Source organism: Sturnira hondurensis, unplaced genomic scaffold (assembly GCF_014824575.4).
Source record: "Sturnira hondurensis isolate 20B ecotype Veracruz unplaced genomic scaffold, ASM1482457v3 Scaffold0018097, whole genome shotgun sequence".
In the NCBI taxonomy this organism is placed as follows: domain Eukaryota; kingdom Metazoa; phylum Chordata; class Mammalia; order Chiroptera; family Phyllostomidae; genus Sturnira; species Sturnira hondurensis.
In genome coordinates this window covers 652,944-672,298 of record NW_028090728.1, presented here as the reverse complement: position 1 = coordinate 672,298, position 19,355 = coordinate 652,944, and the positions used below count along the sequence as shown (strand labels likewise).

Genomic DNA, 19,355 nt, shown 5'->3' with positions numbered 1-19,355 from the left:
ACCATGTGCCTTAAGGGCACAGGCTTCCTGCTTCCCATCTGGCAGGCTGCTATCACCTCTCTACAGACAAAGACCATTAACTGACCCTCTTAGGACTTTGGTCAAAGGAAAGTCACTGAAGGTTTTTCAGCAGGAAAATGATATGAACCTCAGTATTAAATAATTTAGTTATTTCTATTGCTTCACTGCTACCTCTACCAAATCCCGAAGGTGTCTTCAGTGGAGGGCAGCTTTAGGCTTTTCAAAGCAGTGTCCTGTTAGCCGCTCTGTGTGGTTCTCATACTGCTCCTGCAGTAAGCAGGACAGACAGCTTGGCTGGTGGGGAATAGGTAGGAAGAGAGTACAGTCCAGTACAGTCCAGCTTTGTTCCCTGGCAATAGGAACAAATATGGTATGCTGAACATGGTCTGCTGAGCTCAACTGCTGAAGGAAAAGCAAACACAGGAATCAGGGAAAATACCTCGGTGTGAAAACAGCTACATATATCCTCCTGGTGCAGAAATCCACAGAAATATATCAAGGCATCATTTTGGAAACTGAAAACACCAATAACAGTCACATGGACTTGACCACTCGGCCATCCTGACCACATGGACTTGATATGTAAGCCATGCAACTGGTCTTGGCTCAGCAAGGCACGGGTATTCTAAAGCAGTTGCTTTGCAGCTTGTTACTTTCCAAGATCTGTATAGGCCTACTGGGAATGGCTATAAAATTGTGCAGTTTAGCGTTCCTAGAATCTTTCTTTAATTATCAGCAAGGTCCTTTATGGTTTTTACTGCAACTTGAATGAAAGAGTATGGCAATCTCAGATGCTGACATGCCTGGGTAAGTTTCCTAAGATGTAAAGCTGAGCAATCCTTTCTGGCTTAGACAGATATAGTGAGCTGAAAGACATTTTGACCAGCTAAAGTAGAGATGACAACTGAAGCACTAAGGACCAGGAAAACCAGGGATGCAGGCAGTGGGTGCTTATTTGATGTGCCTCTCTTGTCTCAGGACAATTCCAGTCTACAGAGCACTCTCAGCTTGGAAATAATAAAATGAAATCTCTGCAATGTCTGTAAAGTCATACCTAGTACTTACTTTCTAATTTACAGACCTGAGGTCTTTCCACAAAGCTTTCATTCACTCTATGTCTACAATCAATCAGGTGGTGTGTCCTGTTAAGAAGCCAGCAATAGATAACTAGGAATTATTTAAAACATTAAAAAGGTCTATTAAAGATTGTTTAAAGAAACAGGTATCTTACAAAGCAAGAAATATAAGCTGCTACATTTTTTTCTTCCAATTTTCACTAAGAATCAACGAAATGCTAAATTAAAGCAGGACATCATGCCCATGTGGAAAAGGGCACAGGGAAAAGTGCTGTTCTATACTATTGGTACAAGTTAAAAAAATTTTTTATTTATTGATTTTTTAAAAGATTTATTTTATCTATTTACTTTTAGAGAGAGGGGAAAGCAGGGAGATAGAGAGGGAGAGAAACATCAGTGTGTCATTGCCTCTGATGAGCCCTCTACTGGGGACCTGGCCTTCAACTCAGGTATGTGCCCTGACTGGGAATCAAACCACCAACCATTTGGTTCACAGGCCAGCACTCAGTCCACTGAGCCACACCAGCCAGGGTATTTATTGATTTTTTGGAGAGAAAGAGAGAGAGGAAAGCAGAGAGAGAGACACATTGACTTATTGTCCCAGTTACTTATGGATTCATTGGTTTTCTTGTATGTAGCCTGACCAGGGAATCAAATCCACAACCTTGGCGTATGCCAACAATGCTCTAACCAACTGAGGTACAGACCAGGGATGTTGGTGTGAGTTTAAATTGCTGCATCTCAATGAGAGGACAATTTGGTTATATACAATTATTTGTGCCCTTTGACCTTATCTCTCTAGAAATTTACTCTAAGGAAATAATTAGAGAAGCCTTCAAGTCTCAGTCAGCTCCAGCAGAGACACCACTTTCACTGTGACTAAAAGGGGAAGGAGGCCCGCAGTTCGGTTCTGTCTCCACAGAGCAATCTAATGTCCTCATCTGCAGCTTATGAAAATACTAAAGATGATAGTATCAGGGGCATATTCCCCTAAAAGCGGAAGGAAGCCCGCAGTTCGGTTCTGCCTCCACAGAGCAATCTAACGTCCTCATTTGCAGCTTATGAAAATACTAAAGATGATAGTATCAGGGGCGTATTCAAAGCAAAAGTAAAGAAAGAATAGATATACCTACCCAAGGTAAGGAATGTTGATGCAAAACAAAACAGAAAACCCCCTCAAGTTACTAAAGTCTAATTTTGCTTTTGACTCTTCAGTCTAAAAGAATGAGACATACAACAGGAATAGAAATGTACTTAGAGGAACTGAATTTTGAAAGTAAAATAAGTTTGTGAGAGAACTTCTAAATAAAGGGATCTGAATGAGTCCAAGTCTGCAGATACCCTACTCTAGGTTTCCCTGAGAGTGGGGCCTAGGACGCACAGGAAGGCGTCCCAGTGGACGCCTCCCTCCCCCCAGTGGATTGGGGGATTGGGGTGCTTGGACCTGGGAAGCAGGAGTGAGTGGCAGAGGGAGGGAGGCCCACACAGGATGATTTATCCACCTGACGCCTCATCTGGGACTGTCTGAAATGCTGTACGGAAGCCCATCTGACCAGGAGGTGAAAGAGGGAAGTGTTTACCTCCATGGGATGCTAACTCTGCAATACTTTAGGGAGAGCAATACTCAGAGCTCAGACTTGGGCACCTGAGCCTCTGAGCCATGGCAGAGAACACCTAAGGCAGACAGCAAGGGGTGAGCTGTGCCCCCGCCCCCACTGCACAGCCCTGGCCACGGCCTTAGGAGGGATCCGGAGCGGCAAACGCCCCACCCCACCTCCAGAGGGAGCTCTGAGAGAACACGAAACGCGATATTGCCCCTCTGACCCACGGGACCTAGCGCACACTGGCTCCCGGCCAGGGGTTGAGGGCAGGATTCCACCAGCAGCCTCTGGAGGCTTCAGCCCTCGAGGTGCGGTTTGCTTCGCTGCAGTGACAAGGGACTTGCAGGAGGAGGAGAGGGGCAAGGGCAGAGAGAATGAGCGCCTGGCGGTCAGGGCATCCCTCGCTCACCATCCAGCTATCAGGCCGGGGTTGATGAAGCTCCTGAAGCACCTTAGGAACACAACAGCACTGCGCTAGGTTCTGAAGACCTCTGAGGAGAACGAGGTGTTCTGGAAGCCATCAAACACCACAGAGGACGCCCACTCTCCCGGGGCTTGTGGTCCGATAACTACGGTCGGCACAGCCACTTCCCTGAGGTGTATTAGGCGAGCACCGTGTTAACACCATGGGTCAGCGTGCGAACCTGACCCGCCCCCAGACCTTGGCGTGCAGTTAACCGGCAGATCTCTCAGGCCAGGGTTCATAAACACGACGTTTGTTTTCACACCGGCTCAGGTGCCGACCTTGTTCATATGTTTGGAACAAGCCCTGGCGGGCTTGTTTAGGATTGAGCCAGTACAGTCATGCAAAGGTTTGGTGAAAGTCTGCGAGCGTCAGTTCCCATGGCCACAGGCCCTGCTGGTGAGGAAAGCCCCCTCCTCTATGCTCCCCATGAGGGAAAGCCCCCTGCACGGCCACCCTGCCCGCTGTAGCCCGGCAGAAAGAGGCGCTGCTACCTCGAGGCTGCCAGTCTTGGGTAAGCGCCTCTCTCTAGAAGCCGAGCTCCTCTTGCACAAGGCCCTCTGAACCTTCGCATAGGCGGAGGCTGCACACACATCCTAATTTGGTCTGGTGGCTGGCGCAGCCTAGCTGGAAGGTGCAGCCAGTCCCTCCTCCACCACCTCAGGCACATTTCTAAACTTGATGACTTTCTTTGTTATTCCAGGCATAGGGGGAGGAGAGCAGAATGATGGCCTGGGGCCTGGGGCGGGTAACTCTGGGTCCAAGGAGCAGGGCTGTGAGCGCGACTAGAGCCACAAGAGCTCAGAGGAGTTAGATGCTAAAGGAATGATGAAGTTATGTCCTTCTGAAGCAGAGCGGGCAAATTCTGGGCCTGCCTTGGGGTCACGATGACTAGCCTAAGATAAACAGTGAGGAAAAGAAACATTTGGGGAAAGAAACATTTGAGGAAAAGAAGTAAAGGAGAAAGGAAAAGACAGAAAAAGAGGGCTGAAAAAAGAAGTGCATGCATAAAAAGCAATCCTGTCTTTTAGCATCTACTCTGAGAAGGGCCCCATCCTCAAGCATCCCCATCCTCCTTTAGGAGCCCAGACAAATACTAAATGTCTCCCAAGACCCTCGTCCCCATAAGGCTTAAAGCTTCCAACCCTAAGCATAAAATGGATTTTTCATTTCTCATAGGACATAAAAGGAACTTGCAAATCATGGCTCTTTGGTATTATACTGAAATCAGTTATACTACCTGTGCCCACTCTTCTCAGATAGATGCATTTCATATTACTGCAAAAATAAATTCTATAGAGTTTGCAAAGTTTATGAGAGAAATCTTTTTGCAAAAATTGCCAATTTGCTGTCTTCTGTGGCTGCTGAAAAACAGAAAAGAACCTGTTCACTAAACTCACTTCCAAGAAGTCATTGGACTCTACTTGTCCCCAGTAGCCTCAAAAGAGGTGGTTCATTAAGAGGCAGATGCCTGTATCCAAACTCCTTGCTCCTTACCCCACTTCTGACAGAGTGGTGGTGGGATTAGGTTCACAAGTATTTGTGGATGCACGAAGACTGAAAAGGAACCTCCTGAGCAGCATAGAGAAAGGGGCATAAAAAGGTGCCTGAAATTTCTGCTACAGAGATGGGTCTTTCTTCCTTCCTTCCTTAATAAATCAGGGTTAATTCAGAGAAGAGCTCTATCCCTGATTTTGGCAAGCATCTGAAATGCTGCCATAAGCCAAGCAGCAAGACAAGACAGGAAGCCACAGTGTTGGGGCCTTGAATTCCTGTGGGCTGGCTAGGTTTTGCTGACAACAACACCTGTTGTTGAGGGCTCTGTCCTCTCTGTCCTCTCTGCCCCCGACCAGGGTGATTTAAAACTGTGTGTTCTCTGGTCAGGGAGGAGAGGTGTAAACCATTTGCTCTCAAGTGTCCTTGGTTAGGGAAGAAAGGTCTTATGATTCACTAGCTGGCTGTAGGTTGTTCAAATGGTTTGGCCTAGCTTAATTATCTTGTCTTAGCTTCTCTCCACTCCACTTTCCCAGGATTTTTCCTAGATTTTTCCTATCCTGTCTCATTCCCCTCTTAGAGACTTCCATCCCTGATATGTTTTGGGGGGTGACGAGGGTGAGGTTATGTCTTCAGTAACTGCTTCCTGCTCACAATGGTCATCATCTCTACCTGTAAATGAAACTCTGAATTACAACACTATTCTCCCATTAGATTTGTTTTGCAAAAATGAAGGTAAATGGAATAAAATGCTTTATACTCAGATGTTTATGGCCCTTTATACCAAGATAGAAGTTTAAGGGAATCTTGTAGGATGTGTGTAGCCACAATGTCAGATGAATTAGAAGACACCTCATAGTCCTGGCAAGATGCCTCTTCTGTCTCTAGAGGGTCACTCCCCTGCTGCCCCCCAACGGGCAGCTGCCACTCTTTAATCCTTCCTTTGCTCAGAACTGCTGGCACCCATGCCTGCTTATAGTCCTACCACCCCCAGGAACAGAACTATCACCCAAACCCTAACATGTTACCTCTGAGGGAAGTGGAAAATAGGGAACCTGGTGAGGGGATTATTCAGGTATGTGCTCCCTTTTCTATGTCTGATTTGGCCCTTTGCAAATAAAAACTCAGTCAGTTTTCCAAAGACCTTAGCAAATTCACAGAGAAGTTTAATCACTGAATACTGACTTATAATTTAATTTAGAATAATTTACACATTGCTCTCTCCTACTGCTGCACTGTAGATAAAAAAATAGCACGTATTAGGAACTGCAAGGGCTTGTGCTGATGAGTTAGGTGGTCATCATGCTCAACATTGCATATATAGACCAGGGGGAGATGCATTCCCAGATCAGGAGCCTAATTGGATACATCACACTGGGACAGATGAGGGCAAGAGGGAAGGAACTGCAGTACCCACATAGTTACTTGTTTTATAGATGGGATAAATAAATATATACTATTAAGCCTGTTAATTATGACAAACTAAAAGAGGTTATTCAAGAAAAGGATGAAAGCACCACCCCTTTTCAGGGAGAATTAACAGAGGCTTTATGAAAGTACACAAACAGCGACAACAGTCTGTTGAACACAGTCTTCTCAAAGTAGCTGATTTTTTTCTTTTAAACAGGACCCAATAGTTTATGTAAGCTAAAAATGAACAAAAAATTAAGTTAGGAAGAAAAAAAGATCCATATATTACCTGAGGTAAACAAACCCTGCCCATAGAATTGTGGGTTGAAAACCAGCCATGTTCTCCAGGCAATAAAGATGAATCTATCTGTACCAACCCTCTCCTTCCCCAGCCTTGTAAGACCCCTGGCCCCTTTGTGTGTGGAGTTAACAAGGACCCAGGTAGACAGCAGGTGAGGGGACCCTCCCTAGGAACAGCCTATGACCCTTCACAGGAATTACCAATGTGAAGGCCTAATTTAGACTTGGCATCCAAAGGGCCAGGGATGAATCTTAAGCATCTGCATGAGCATCAAGCTCCAGTCTTTCCCTCAACAGCTCCTGTTTTTCTAGGTCCATGTGCTGTTTCTCTACTAAGAGTAGAGCCAGCACACTTGGTCAGGACCTCACGAGGGTCTGGTGGATAAAGCCTAGTGACTTGTTCCAGTTTCCTCTCCTAGATGTTGGCTGTGGTCTAGCTCCAAACAGGTCAACTCACAATCATCTCAGGGCCACTTGCCTGATTTTGACCTTCTCTGGAGCTAGACACTCTTGCTGCAGTATCTTACCCACTACTTTGGGCCTCCTTGGAAACAGACACGAGCCCAGTTCACACCTGCATTCAACCCATTGTCAGGCTGCTCTAATCTGCTGTCTGACTCACTGGCCTGTATTGCTTAAGTCCCTGCACTGCTAGCAGACATATCTGTCTGGAATGACAATCGGGAGGGCAGAGAAATACACAGAAACTAAATTTAGGTTTGACAGCAATAACTTAAAAAAACTTATATAAAATCCTCTCTTGGGAAGTGTAGCAAAATAAAAGAGATGTAAATGAAAGTTTAAAAGTTAGAAATACACATGAATGTGTTAAAGAATAATGTTGAGCCTGAGACCATCTTGTGTGGGTTTCACTGGTCTCTTAGGCAAAAGATCTTTGTATTATATGCATCCATCTAGAAGGCACATTACTTTTTTTGTCTTTTAAAAATATATTTTATTGATTATGCTATTGATTATGCTATTACAGTTGTCCCATTTCCCCCCTTCATTCCCCTCCACCCTGCACACCCCCTACCCCACCACTCCACCCCTTTAGTTTATATCCATGTGTCACAAGTTCCTTAGATTCTGTATTTCCCACACTAATCTTGCCCAGCCCCATCTATTTTCTACCTACTGTCTATGTTACTTATTTTCTGTGCCTTCTCCCCCCTTCTCCTCCTCCCACTCCCCTGTTGCTAACCCTCCATGTGTTCTTCATTTCTATGGTTCCACTCCTGATCTAGCTGTCCTCTTAGTTTGCTTTTCTTTTAGGTGTGGTTGTTAACAACTGTGAGTTTGCTGTCTTTTCACTGTTCATATTTTTTATCTTCTTTTTCTTAGATAAGTCCATTTCACATTTCACATAATAAGGGCTTGGTGATGATGAACTCTTTGAACTTGACCTTATCTGAGAAGCACTTTATCTGCCCTTCATTCTAAATGAAAGCTTTGCTGGATAGAGCAATCTTGGATGTAGGTCTTTGGATTTCATGACTTGGAATACTTCTTTCCAGCCCCTTCTTGCCTGTAAGGTGTCTTCTTTTTTTTTTTAAGATTTTATTTATTTATCTTAGAGGGGAAGGGAAGGAGAGAGAGAGAGAGAAATATCAATGTATGGTTTCCTCTTGTGCATCCCCGGCTGGGAACCGGGAACTGGCCTGCAACCCAGGCATGTGCCCTGACTAGGAATCAAACCGTGATCGAGTGGTTCGCAGACCCGCGCTCAATCCACTGAGCTACACCAGCCAGGGCTGTAAGGTCTCTTTTGAGAAATCAGCTGACAGCCTGATGGGAACTCCTTTGTAGGTGACTGTCCCCTTATCTCTTGCTGCTTCTAGGATTCTTTCCTTCATTTGAATCTTGGCTAATGTGATTACGATGTGCCTTGGTGTGTTCCTTCTTGGGTCCAACTTCTTTGGCACTCTCTGAGCTTCCTGGATTTCCTGGAAGTCTATTTCCTTTGCCAGACTGGGAGACTGGGGAAGTTCTCCTTTATTATTTGTTCAAATAAATTTTCCACTCATGGCTGTTCCTCTTCCTCTTCTGGTACCCCTATAATTCGGATGTTGGAATGTTTCATGATGTCCTGGAGGTTCCTAAGCCTCTCCTCATTTTTTTGAATTGCTTCTTCCTTCTTTTCTGTTTGGTCATTTCTTTCTTCCTTCTGGTCCACTCCCTTGATTTGAGTCCCAGTTTTCTTTCCATCACTCTTGGTTTCCTGTGCATTTCCCTTCATTTCAGTCAGTTTAGCCTTCATTTGCTCTTCTAATTTGTGGCTAAAATCAACCAGTTCTCTGAGCATCCTGATCACCAGTGTTTTGAACTGTGCATCTGAAAGGCTGGCTATTTCTTTGTCACTTAGATTTATAGGCTCTGGGGCTTTGAGCTGTTCTTGAGTCATAATGTTTGGTCTGCTCCCACCTGTTATGTATGAGGGGTGGAGCCTTAGGTGTTCACCAGGTCTGGGTGACCCAGGTTGCTGGGTTGTGACGCTGTATGTGGGGGCAGGGTCAGAGAGGGGAAAAAAATGGCGCTTTGCTCTGATCTGCTCTCTCAGATTTCTGTCTCCTCTGCGGCTGCCCACAAGCAAACTGGGCCCCTCTGGTGCTGGTTCCAGGGTGTGTGGGCCCGTGTACTCTCCAGGACCCTGTGGATCTCTCCAATGAACTCTCTGTGAGTCTGGGAGCCTCTCATGGCCCCTTGACCTGGAGAGTCTTTCCAGTTGGTGCTTTCAGGATCTAATTCGCGTCGTTGGGGGCCTAGCCTGAGCGGTCTGTCTTACTGTTTGCTCCTTTGCTTAGTTTATCTGTGCGTGAATGTGTGACCGTAGTCAACCAGGCGCCCTGCGCCCTCACTGGGTCTGCCCGTCGCCCCCCATGCCTGGGATCCACCAACCGCCTCTGCCTCCACTCCCAGGTTGGTAGGACATAACAATTTTTCCAGCCTGACCCTGCTCCGCCACTGACTCCGCCCCTTTTACCGGTCTGGCTGAGTGGTTTCTTGTTGTCGGACACCTGGAAAGTTCAATTTTCACTGTTTTTGCTGCATTTTTGTTTCTCAAACTTCGCTGTCTTTAAATTTAATTGTGGGTGGGGGCACAGTGTTTCCACCTACACCTCCATCTTGGCCAGAAGTCCCCAGGGTACATTAACTTTTTGTAGGGCAATTATTCTGCTTATTGAATCACAAAACGTTAGTTGTGAAAAAGACGTTAGGGATAATCTAACTCAACACCCTTATTGTATTAAGAGAGGAAGAGGATCAGAGCACAGATATGCCTGCCAGCAGTTACCTCAACAGACAGGAAGTGGGCCTGAGGCCAGGTCATATACTCCTTGGGAAGTTCCCCATTCTATTTCTGAGTCTAGCTCCAGGGGATATAATAAAGTTATAATCATATTAATTTTAATATATTTTATTTTAAAAATAAACTAAATAAATGTCCTATGACATTTTGTCAAAATTTTTTTTTGTTTTTATTTTTGAAAATGTTTATTTTGAGAGAGAGAGAGAGAGAGAGAGAGAGAAAGGGAGAGAAACATCAATGTGTGGTTGCTTCTCACGTGCCCCCTACTGGGGAACTGGCCTGCAATCCAGGCATGTACCCTGAGTGGGAATAAAACCACTGACCCTTTGGTTTGCAGGCTGGTGCTCAATTCACTGAGCCATATTAGCCAGGGCTGTCATATCATATCTTTAGGATCTATTCAAAATGGATTAAATTGAGGAATCATACATAATTTATCCCAACTATAAAAAGATTGAGAAATAATTTATACTTGACAGAAATCCAAGGGACAGGTTATTATGTCTCCTTAAGTTTTGGGGGTAACTTTTATGGGTGATCTAGCATGTTTGTAGAAAGGTGACTGATACTCATATATTAAAATACATGCCACATAAATTTATCTCAAGTTCTATCTAGTAACTTGAAACTTATTGTGGGATCACAGAAGGTCAGTTCAGGAAACTAATAGCAAAGTAACAGCACGGACAGGATGATGAGGCTAGAGGAAGGAATAAATATGTTGTAATGGGAAGATGGAGAGTAGCAGTGAGACTGGCATCTGGTTATAATTCCTTATATACTTCTATTTTAATTTTTATTGAGGTATAGCTGACATACATGATTATAATCTTAAAAGTTTTAATCTTAATAGATTAATACTGAGGAAAACCCCATTAGGGTATGGATTCAGTTCTGTAACTTTGTAAAGACTGATAAATGAAATGCAAGATTATGAGAACAACCTAGGTTGACTACTTGAGATATTCAGTGACTCATTCTTTGAAACAAATCCTTGACTTATTCTGTCTTACTGGACAGCTCAGGGGATATAGACAAGTAAACTAAGTGTTTTGGGAATGCTCAGACCACCCCTCCCCTCTATGGCCATTCCCAGCTGATTTTAACTTCCAAGGTCTTATCTCCTAGCTCTGATCCTCCAGCCCTTCCCAACTCCTTGGAGGACTGGGAACTAGATGCCTGCATGCTTCTGGTTCTGTGAGTGCCTCTGGCCCTGGCATCTGACAGGCCCTGCCCTAACTTTGGCTCCTAAAGAATGCCATTTCAGTCTCACCTGGAGGCTAAGGGATTAAAAATGCCCACATCGTCACCTAATGCTCCCTTGCTGCAGTCATGCTCTGCAGCACAGGTTGCAAACACAAGGCCCAAAGGCTAAATCTGGCCTTCCACCTTGTCTTGTCTGGCCCAGAACCTTGTTTCTACCTGGTAGCAGTGCCAAGCTCTCGCTTATCTGTTAAGGAGTAGTTATATTTATACTCCTAAAATTACATCCAGCCCTTTGAAGGCAACCATGAGGGTGATGTGGCCCCCAATGAAAATGAGTTTGACACCCGTGCTCTACAGACACTTCTTCAGGATGGCTTTATAGGAGTGAGGACAGACATTTTGATTTTTCTTCAGCTCAGCTAGGACTAATGAAAGATATTTCTCTATGCCTTACCTTAAATATGCAAGCTTTTCCTCTGAAAAATAGCAATTTACAAAGTTAAGGAAGACATTAGATTGGAGGGTAAGAAGGAGGAAGAGATGACAGATAAAGATCTGTAGTATGGCCCTGGCTGGTGTAGCTCAGTGGATTGAGCGCGGGCCTGCGAACTGAAGGATCATGGTTTGATTCCCAGTCAGGGCACATGCCTGTGTTGCAGGCCAGTTCCCAGCAGGGGACCCACAAGAGGCAACCATGCATTGATATTTCTCTCCTTCTCTCCTTCCCTTCCCCTCTAAAGATAAATAAATAAAACCTTTAAAAAAATCTGTAGTATGGCTTTGTGGAAAATAAAGGAACTGTATTCTCATCTGTTAGGCAGAAGGAAGCTGAGATGTGAATAAGAGGCCCTGTCTAAGGAGCCACTCCATGACTCAGAATAAAAAACTATTAATTGCTTCTGTGGTCTTGTAAGAAATAAGTGTAGTCAGAGCTAAGGCTGGCTGTATTATCTTGTACACTGGGTAAGGGGATACACACAGAGGTTTGTCTCAAGAGTGCCAAGTGACTATGTCAGTATAGGTAGCTAGATGTTAATAAAGGAAGGAAGCCAAAGCTAATAGCTCATTGAGGAAATAGCCTGGTACCTTGCTTGGTTGTGTGGTTCATGGCAGTCTTTCTAGGTAAGGAATGAAGGTTGCATCATCAATTTTGGAAAATTTTAATCACCTCAAAAATAAACCCCATTATAAATCACTTCCAATTTCCCAATCCTCCCAGCCCCTGGCAGCCATTAATCTATTTTCTGTCTCTATGGATTTGCTTCTTCCCAGACATTTAAGATAAATTGATTCAAAAGATGTGGCTTTTTGTGTCTGGCTTCTTTCACTTAATAGACTGTTTTCTAGGTTTATCCACGCTGTACCATGTATTAGTATGTCATTCTTTTTCATGGTTAAATAATATTCCAGCATATGAATATACTACAGTTTGTTTATCTTTTCATCAGCTGATTGACATTTGGGTTAATTCCATTTTGGGGGGAAGGGGGCTATTGTGAATAAGGCTGCTATAAACATTCATGTACAAGTTGTTTGAATATCTGCTTTCAATGTTTTTTGGCATTTACGTTGAAGAAGAATTGCTGGGTAATGGTAATTTTATGTTTAATTTTTTTGAGGAGCCACCAAACTGTTTTCCACAGTGACTACATCATTTCTCATCATTTTACATTCCTATCAGCAATGTATGAGCCTTGCAATTTCTCTTCATCATTTCCAATTCTTTTTCTAAGATATATTTTATTGATTATGTCATTACAGTTGTCTCATTTTCCCTTTTCATTCTCCTCCACCCTGCACACCCCCTAGCCCCCACATGCCTCCCCTTTAGTTTATATCCATGTACCATACGTTCCTTAGCTTCTATATTTCCCACACTACTCTTGTCTATTTTTTTGCCCTCCCCCTGTCTATTTTCTCCCCCCAGTGTATGCTACTTATTCTCTGTACCTTCTCCCCCTTCTCCTTCACCCACTCCCCTGTTGCTAACTCTCCATGTGATCTCCATTTCTGTGGCTCCACTTCTGTTTGAGTTGTCCACTCAGTTTGCTTTTATTTTAGGTGTGCTTGTTAATAACTGTGAGTTTGCTGTCCTTTCACTGTTCATATTTTTTATCTTCTTTTTCTTATATAAGTCCCTTTAACGTTTCATATAATAAGGGCTTGGTGATGATGAACTCCTTGAATTTGACCTTATCTGAGAGGCACTTTATCTGCCCTTCATTCTAAATGAAAGCTTTGCTGGATAGAGCAATCTTGGCTGTAGGTCTTTGGATTTCATGACTTGGAATACTTCTTTCCAGCCCCTTCTTGCCTGTAAGGTCTCTTTTGAGAAATCAGCTGACAGTCTGATGGGAACTCCTTTGTAGGTGACTGTCCCCTTATCTCTTGCTGCTTCTAGGATTCTCTCCTTCATTTTAATCTTGGCGAATGTAATTATGATGTGCCTATGGTGTGTTCCTTCTTGGGTCCACCTTCTTTGGGACTGTCTGAGCTTCCTGGAAGTCTATTTCCTTTGCCAGACTGGGGAAGTTCTCCTTTATTATTTGTTCAAATAAGTTTTCTACTTGTTGCTCTTCCTCTCTCCCTTCTGGTACCCCTATAATTCAGATGTTGGAATGTTTAAAGATGTCCTGGAGGTTCCTAAGCCTCTCCTCATTTTTTAAATTCTTGTTTCTTCATTCTTTTCTGTTTGGTCATTTTTTTCTTCCTTCTGGTCCATTCCCTTGATTTGAGTCCCAGTTTTCTTTGCCTCATTATTGGTTCCCTGTGCATTTTCCTTCATTTCACTTAGTGTAACCTTCATTTTTTCATCTAATTTGCAACCCAAATCAACCAGTTCTGTGAGCATCCTGATCACCAGTGTTTTGAATTGCACATCTGATAGGTTGGATATCTCTTGGTCACTTAAAAGTATTGGCTCTGGGGCTTTCTTTGATTTGTTCTTCTGTTTGAGCCATAATTTTTTGCCAGGTCACACCTGTTACATTTGATTGGGAGAACCTTAGATGTTCACCTGGGTGTGGCACCCCACGTGGCTCTGTTTTGATGCTGTATGTGGGGGCAGGGTCAGAGAGGGAATAATGGCACTTGCTGTGCTCTCTCCTGGAATTCTGTCCTCTCTGTGGCTTCCCACAAGCAAATTGGGCCCTTCTGGTACTGGTTCCCTGTGGGTGGGCTTGTGTATGTTCTAGGACCCTGTGGATCTCCCCAACGAACTCTCCTGTGAGACTGGGAGCCTCTCTCGGCACCTCAACCCCCGCAAGTTCTTTCAATTGGTGCTTTTAGGCTTTATTTCCTGTCACTGGGGCCCTGGGTTGCTAGGTCTGTCTCACTGCCCTTTTTTTTTTCTGCCTGGTTTATGTGTGCACAAATGTGTGTCTGCGGTCAGCCAACTGCCTTGCGCGCCTCAATTTGTTTCCTTGTTTCCTCCTCGTGCCCGGGTCTGCCAACCACCGCCTTTTCCTGACCCCTCTTGCCGGGTGTCTCTGGTGCTCTTACCAGTCTGGATGAATGGTTCGTACTAACGGACTTTGGTACAGTTCAATTTTCTGTCTGTTCTGGTTGTGTTTTTGTTTCTAAATCTCTGTTGTCCTTAAATTTGGTTGTGTGTGGGAGTACAGTGTTTCCACCTATGCCTCCACCTTGGCCAGAAGTCTCAGGGGAACCCTTTCCAATTCTTGGTATTCCCCTTTTTACTTTATTTTTAAAAATATAGTCAACATGGTGAAGTGGTGTTTCACAGTGATTTTAATTTCTATTCTTGTAACGGTTACTGATATTGAACATTTTCTCCTGTGTTTATTAGCCATCTGTATATCATCTTTGGAAAAATGTGTATTCAAGTTCTTTGCTCATTTCTAAATTACTTTGTGTTTTTCTTGTTAAGTGGAGGAGTTTTTAATACACAGTCACACCTCGGTACTCGTCGGCTTCAGAACTCAGCCAACCCTGTACTTGTTGCATTCTGATGAAAATATGTTTCAGCACTCAGCACTTCCGCAGAACTTGTGGCACTTGCTAGAACTTGTATGAGTTAGGATGCCACCCCACAAGAGAAAATGTTTCATCGTTTAGTACTTACTGGTTTCAGTACTCATCATGAGTTCCAGAACAAATTAACAGTGAGTATCAAGGTACCACTGTATGTTGTTTTACATGTCATATATTATCCTATTTGTAACATATAGTATACAATATATATCTATATATGGAATATTAATCCCTTGTCAGATATATGATTTGCAAATATTTTCTCCCATTCTATGAGTTATCTTTTGACTCTATTGATACTGTTTTTTAACATATAAAAGGTTTTGATTTTGATGAAGCCCGATTAGTCTGTTTTTCCTTTTGTTGCTTGTATATGCTTTTGGTGTCATATCTAAGAAGGCTTTTGTCTAACCTGCTTATGAAGATTTACTCCTGTATTTTCTTTTAAGAGTTTTATAGTTTTAGCTTTTATATGCAGGTCTTTTTGAGATAATTTTTGTGTATACTGTGAAGGTGTCTAATTTTATTATCTGGCACGGGATACTAGTTATTCCAGCACCATTTGTTGAAAGGAGTGTTTCTTTCCCACCGAATTGTCTTGGAGACATTATTGAAGATTAATTGACTGTATATGTGAAGGAAAGCATGTACAGTTAAAAAAAAAAAAGAAAATCCAAAAAGAATAAAGCCCATAAAATCCTTTTTGCTACAGAAACTACCTAGTTAAGCTGTGTCTCAGCCTTGAGGAAACAGGTCTATCTAACTATGACAGTTTTACCCATGTAGCAGATGCAATACAACATCATCTTAAATTGCAACACATACAGGCAGCCACAAATTTTCTTATCCCAAGGTTAGAGAAAATCCTACAAATAACTAAGAATACTTCTTGGAACTTAGGGTTATGGAGAAATAATCTGAAAGATCAACCCAATAACCTTTCTTCAGGACACACACATTATTTGTCTGTAACACTTGCATTTTAGAGAATTAGTTGCCTCCTATCCAAAGTTTTTGGTTTCTAGTACAATTTGTGTAGATGCTATAGACTGAATATTTGTTTCCCCTACAAATTTGTACGTTAAGATCCATTCCAATGTGATGGTATTGGAAGGTGGGACTTTGGGGAGGTGATTACATAGAGTCCTCATAAATGGAAGTAGTGTCCTTATAAAAGAGACCTTCAGAGAGCTGGCTTACTCCTTCTGCCATGTAAGGACACCTCGAGAAGATATGAACCAGAAACAGGTTCTCACCAGACCCCAAATATGCCGATGTCTTGACCTTGGACTTCTTAGCCTCCAGAACTGTGAGAAATAAATTTCTGTTGTTTATAAGCCACACAATTCGTAGTATTTTTGCAATAGCAATCTGAGTGGACTATGAAGTAGAGGTTAAAGGTGAGCTGGCTAACTTTATTTTGGTTAAAGAAGGTCTTTATATGCATATTATACTGTAGATGGCATAAAAATGTAGAAGTGATTAATAAAATGTAAAGCCTTTACTAATATCAGATATATTCCTGAGTTGAGTACGTGAACCTCCATTTATAGAGGAACAACTATATCTGAACATGTCCTGCTCTGCTCCTGAAGATCTAGGTAAAATCACCTCTCATTCATCATTTTACATATAAAAAGACAAGCCCACAAATGGAAAATTACTTGCCAAAAAACACACAGCTTGTTTGTAGTAGAGCTACAACCTGAACACATACTTCATGACTCCTAGACCAGCGCTCTTTCCATTGTCATGTACTTTCCTCACTTTCTTTTCTCTGGTCTTGTTTTCCTCACATTCGTCCTTCAGCTAACAGTAGGAATCTGTCTAAAATGGAAGTATGGACTTCTAGTTATAGTGCTAATGACATTTTCACTTCATTCTCTTCCCTCAAACTGCACTGAAAACACAACAAAAGAAAAGCTATATAGCATCAACTTTGATAAGGCAAATAAACTGCTATATCAGGAAACCACTACATGTGAAACATACCTGCCTAAAACTGTGAAATCTGTCCCAGAAAGAGGCAGCATGCAGGACTGGACAAACCCTGATAAAGCAGACTGAATGGCCTGTGGTTGAACACAGGATTAAGACTGAATAGGTACAGTAACTACGATTTTTGAAAAGAATGTGTTATAAGCCTGGACAAAGCAGAAGTAATAATATAATAGGAATTTGGGGAGGAGGGTTTCTGGGGAAAAAAATCTAAGTACACTTACTTCCTCTAGGCAGTTAGTAAAAAATCCTACCACCAACAATTACAACAACAAAACCTTACTGACTGCAAACTCCAAACATTTCACACTCAGTTTTGGACAGATATTTCTGGAATTAATCCACGGAAATTGAATTAGATGGAAACATTTATGTGGAGTTTATCTCAAGTTAATGTTCTTTAGTTTCATTTCCATTTCTTTTCTTTTTAGATTTTATTTATTTATTTACTTATTTTCAGAGAAGGGGGAAGGGAGGGAGAAAGAGGGAGAGAAACATCGATATTTGAGAGATACATCATCGGTTACCTCTCTCACACCCCTAGCTGGGGATCTGGCCTGGGAGCAGGAATGTGCCCTGACTGGGAATCGAACTGGCCACCTTTTGGCTTGTAGGCCAGCACTCAATCCATTGAGCCACACCAGCCAGGGCACTTAATTTCTTTTCAAGTAACGTTCAATTTTATTTGTTTGTTAGAACCATACCATCTATAGAATTATTTCCATTTTTCTAAAATTATATATTCATCTGGGGGGTGGGCTAGGATGGGCATAAAAGGCAGAAAACTATACTTGAACAATAATTAAAATTAAAAAAAGAAAATTATATATTCAACTGTCTGCACAAGTAAGGCTAGCACTGAGGACTGACAATGGTTATTTCCAAGTGAGAGCATCCAGAAGATTTTTTGCTCTCTTTTTATTTTTAAAATTAAAAAGTATATTATTTTATTTAGTTTAAGAGAGAGGGGAAAGGAAGAAAAAAAGAGAGGGAGAGAAACATTAATGTATGGTTGCCTCTTGTGCACCCCCCACTGGGGACCTGGCCCACAACCCAGGCGTGTGCCCTGACTGGGAATCAAACAGGCAACCCTTTGGTTCGCAGGCTGGCACTCAATCCACTGAGCAACACCAGTCAGGGCCCTTTTTACTTTTTATTACTATGTATTATTAGAAATACATTATGTACACAATATGACCACTTTGTTTACTTGTTCAATGTCTCTTAATTAATAAATATATGTGTATGAAAAATTGTATTCACACAAGAATCTGCCCACAGATATTTACAGCAGCTTTATTCATAATTGCTAAAAGTCAAAAGCAACTGAGATTTCCTTTAGTAGAGATGCATATATAAATAAACTGTGGTACATTACTTAGTGCTAAAAAGAAATGAGGTAGCAAGGCATAAAAAGACATAGAGGAACCTTACATGCATATTAGTAAGTGAAAGAAGCCAATTGGAAAAGGCTATATACTATGATTCCAACTATATGACAGGAAGGCAAAACTATGGAGACAGTAAAAGGGTCATTGGGTGCTAGGAGTTGGGGAGAAGGACAAATAGGCAGAGCACAGAGGACTTTCAGGGCAGTGAAAATTCTCTGTATATTATAATGATGGATACATGTCATTATGTATTTGTCCAACCCCATAGAATGTACGACACCTAGAGTGAACCCTAATGTAGACTATAGATTTCAGGTGAGTATAATGTAACAAGTTTCCCACTTTGGTGGTGGATGTGGATAATGGGGGAGACCACGCTTGTGTAGGAGTAGGGGATATAGGGGAAATCTTTGTATCTTCCTCTCAATTTTGCTGTAAGCCTAAAACTGCTCTAAAATAAAAAGTCTTTTTTAAAGTACTGAAGGAGATGCACTTAGAAATAACATATTTTAAAATAGAGCTAATAAAACTTTTGTTTTACACCTAATGAATGCTCATTCTCAAAACTATGGAAAACACAGAAAAGTACAAAGAAGAAAGTATATATTGCTTTTTAAAAACTCAATGATTATATCAAGGACAACTTTGATTATTAAACATGCACAGAAAAAACTATGAATTGTGGTTTAATGTTCTGGACCATGGCCATATAATTGTCTACTGTTACAGTTAGTTTGCTACAATTTTTTTGCTAACATAAATAGTATTGTAATGAATATCACAATATGGGGTCACTTTGAATCCTATTTTTGTGGTATCTGCAACCATTTTTATTTTAAGGAGTAGTATTAGCCACAAATGCATGTTTTGTTAAGGCCACTGCTCCCTTGTCCCACTATACTTCTTCTGTGCTGACTCCCCCAAGTCACGCTACTTAAAGGCCCAGGCTGCCTTCAGTTCTCAGAGTAATCTGCCTCTGAAGCAGTACTTGTAGCAGCCTTCAATTTTCACATATTGGCTCCGTATCAGCTAGGCCCACCTTGGTCTCTTTCCCCGGTTTCTTTTCTAGGAAACATTCTTGTCCATTGCACC

At 42.3% G+C, this 19,355-nt stretch overlaps 1 protein-coding gene across 3 annotated transcripts in view; it reads right to left on the bottom strand.

Moving 5' to 3' along the window:
• Window positions 1–19,355, bottom strand: part of PIGL (phosphatidylinositol glycan anchor biosynthesis class L) — an 82,559-nt gene that overhangs the window by 42,330 nt on the left and 20,874 nt on the right. The gene's annotated exons all lie outside the window — the stretch shown is intronic.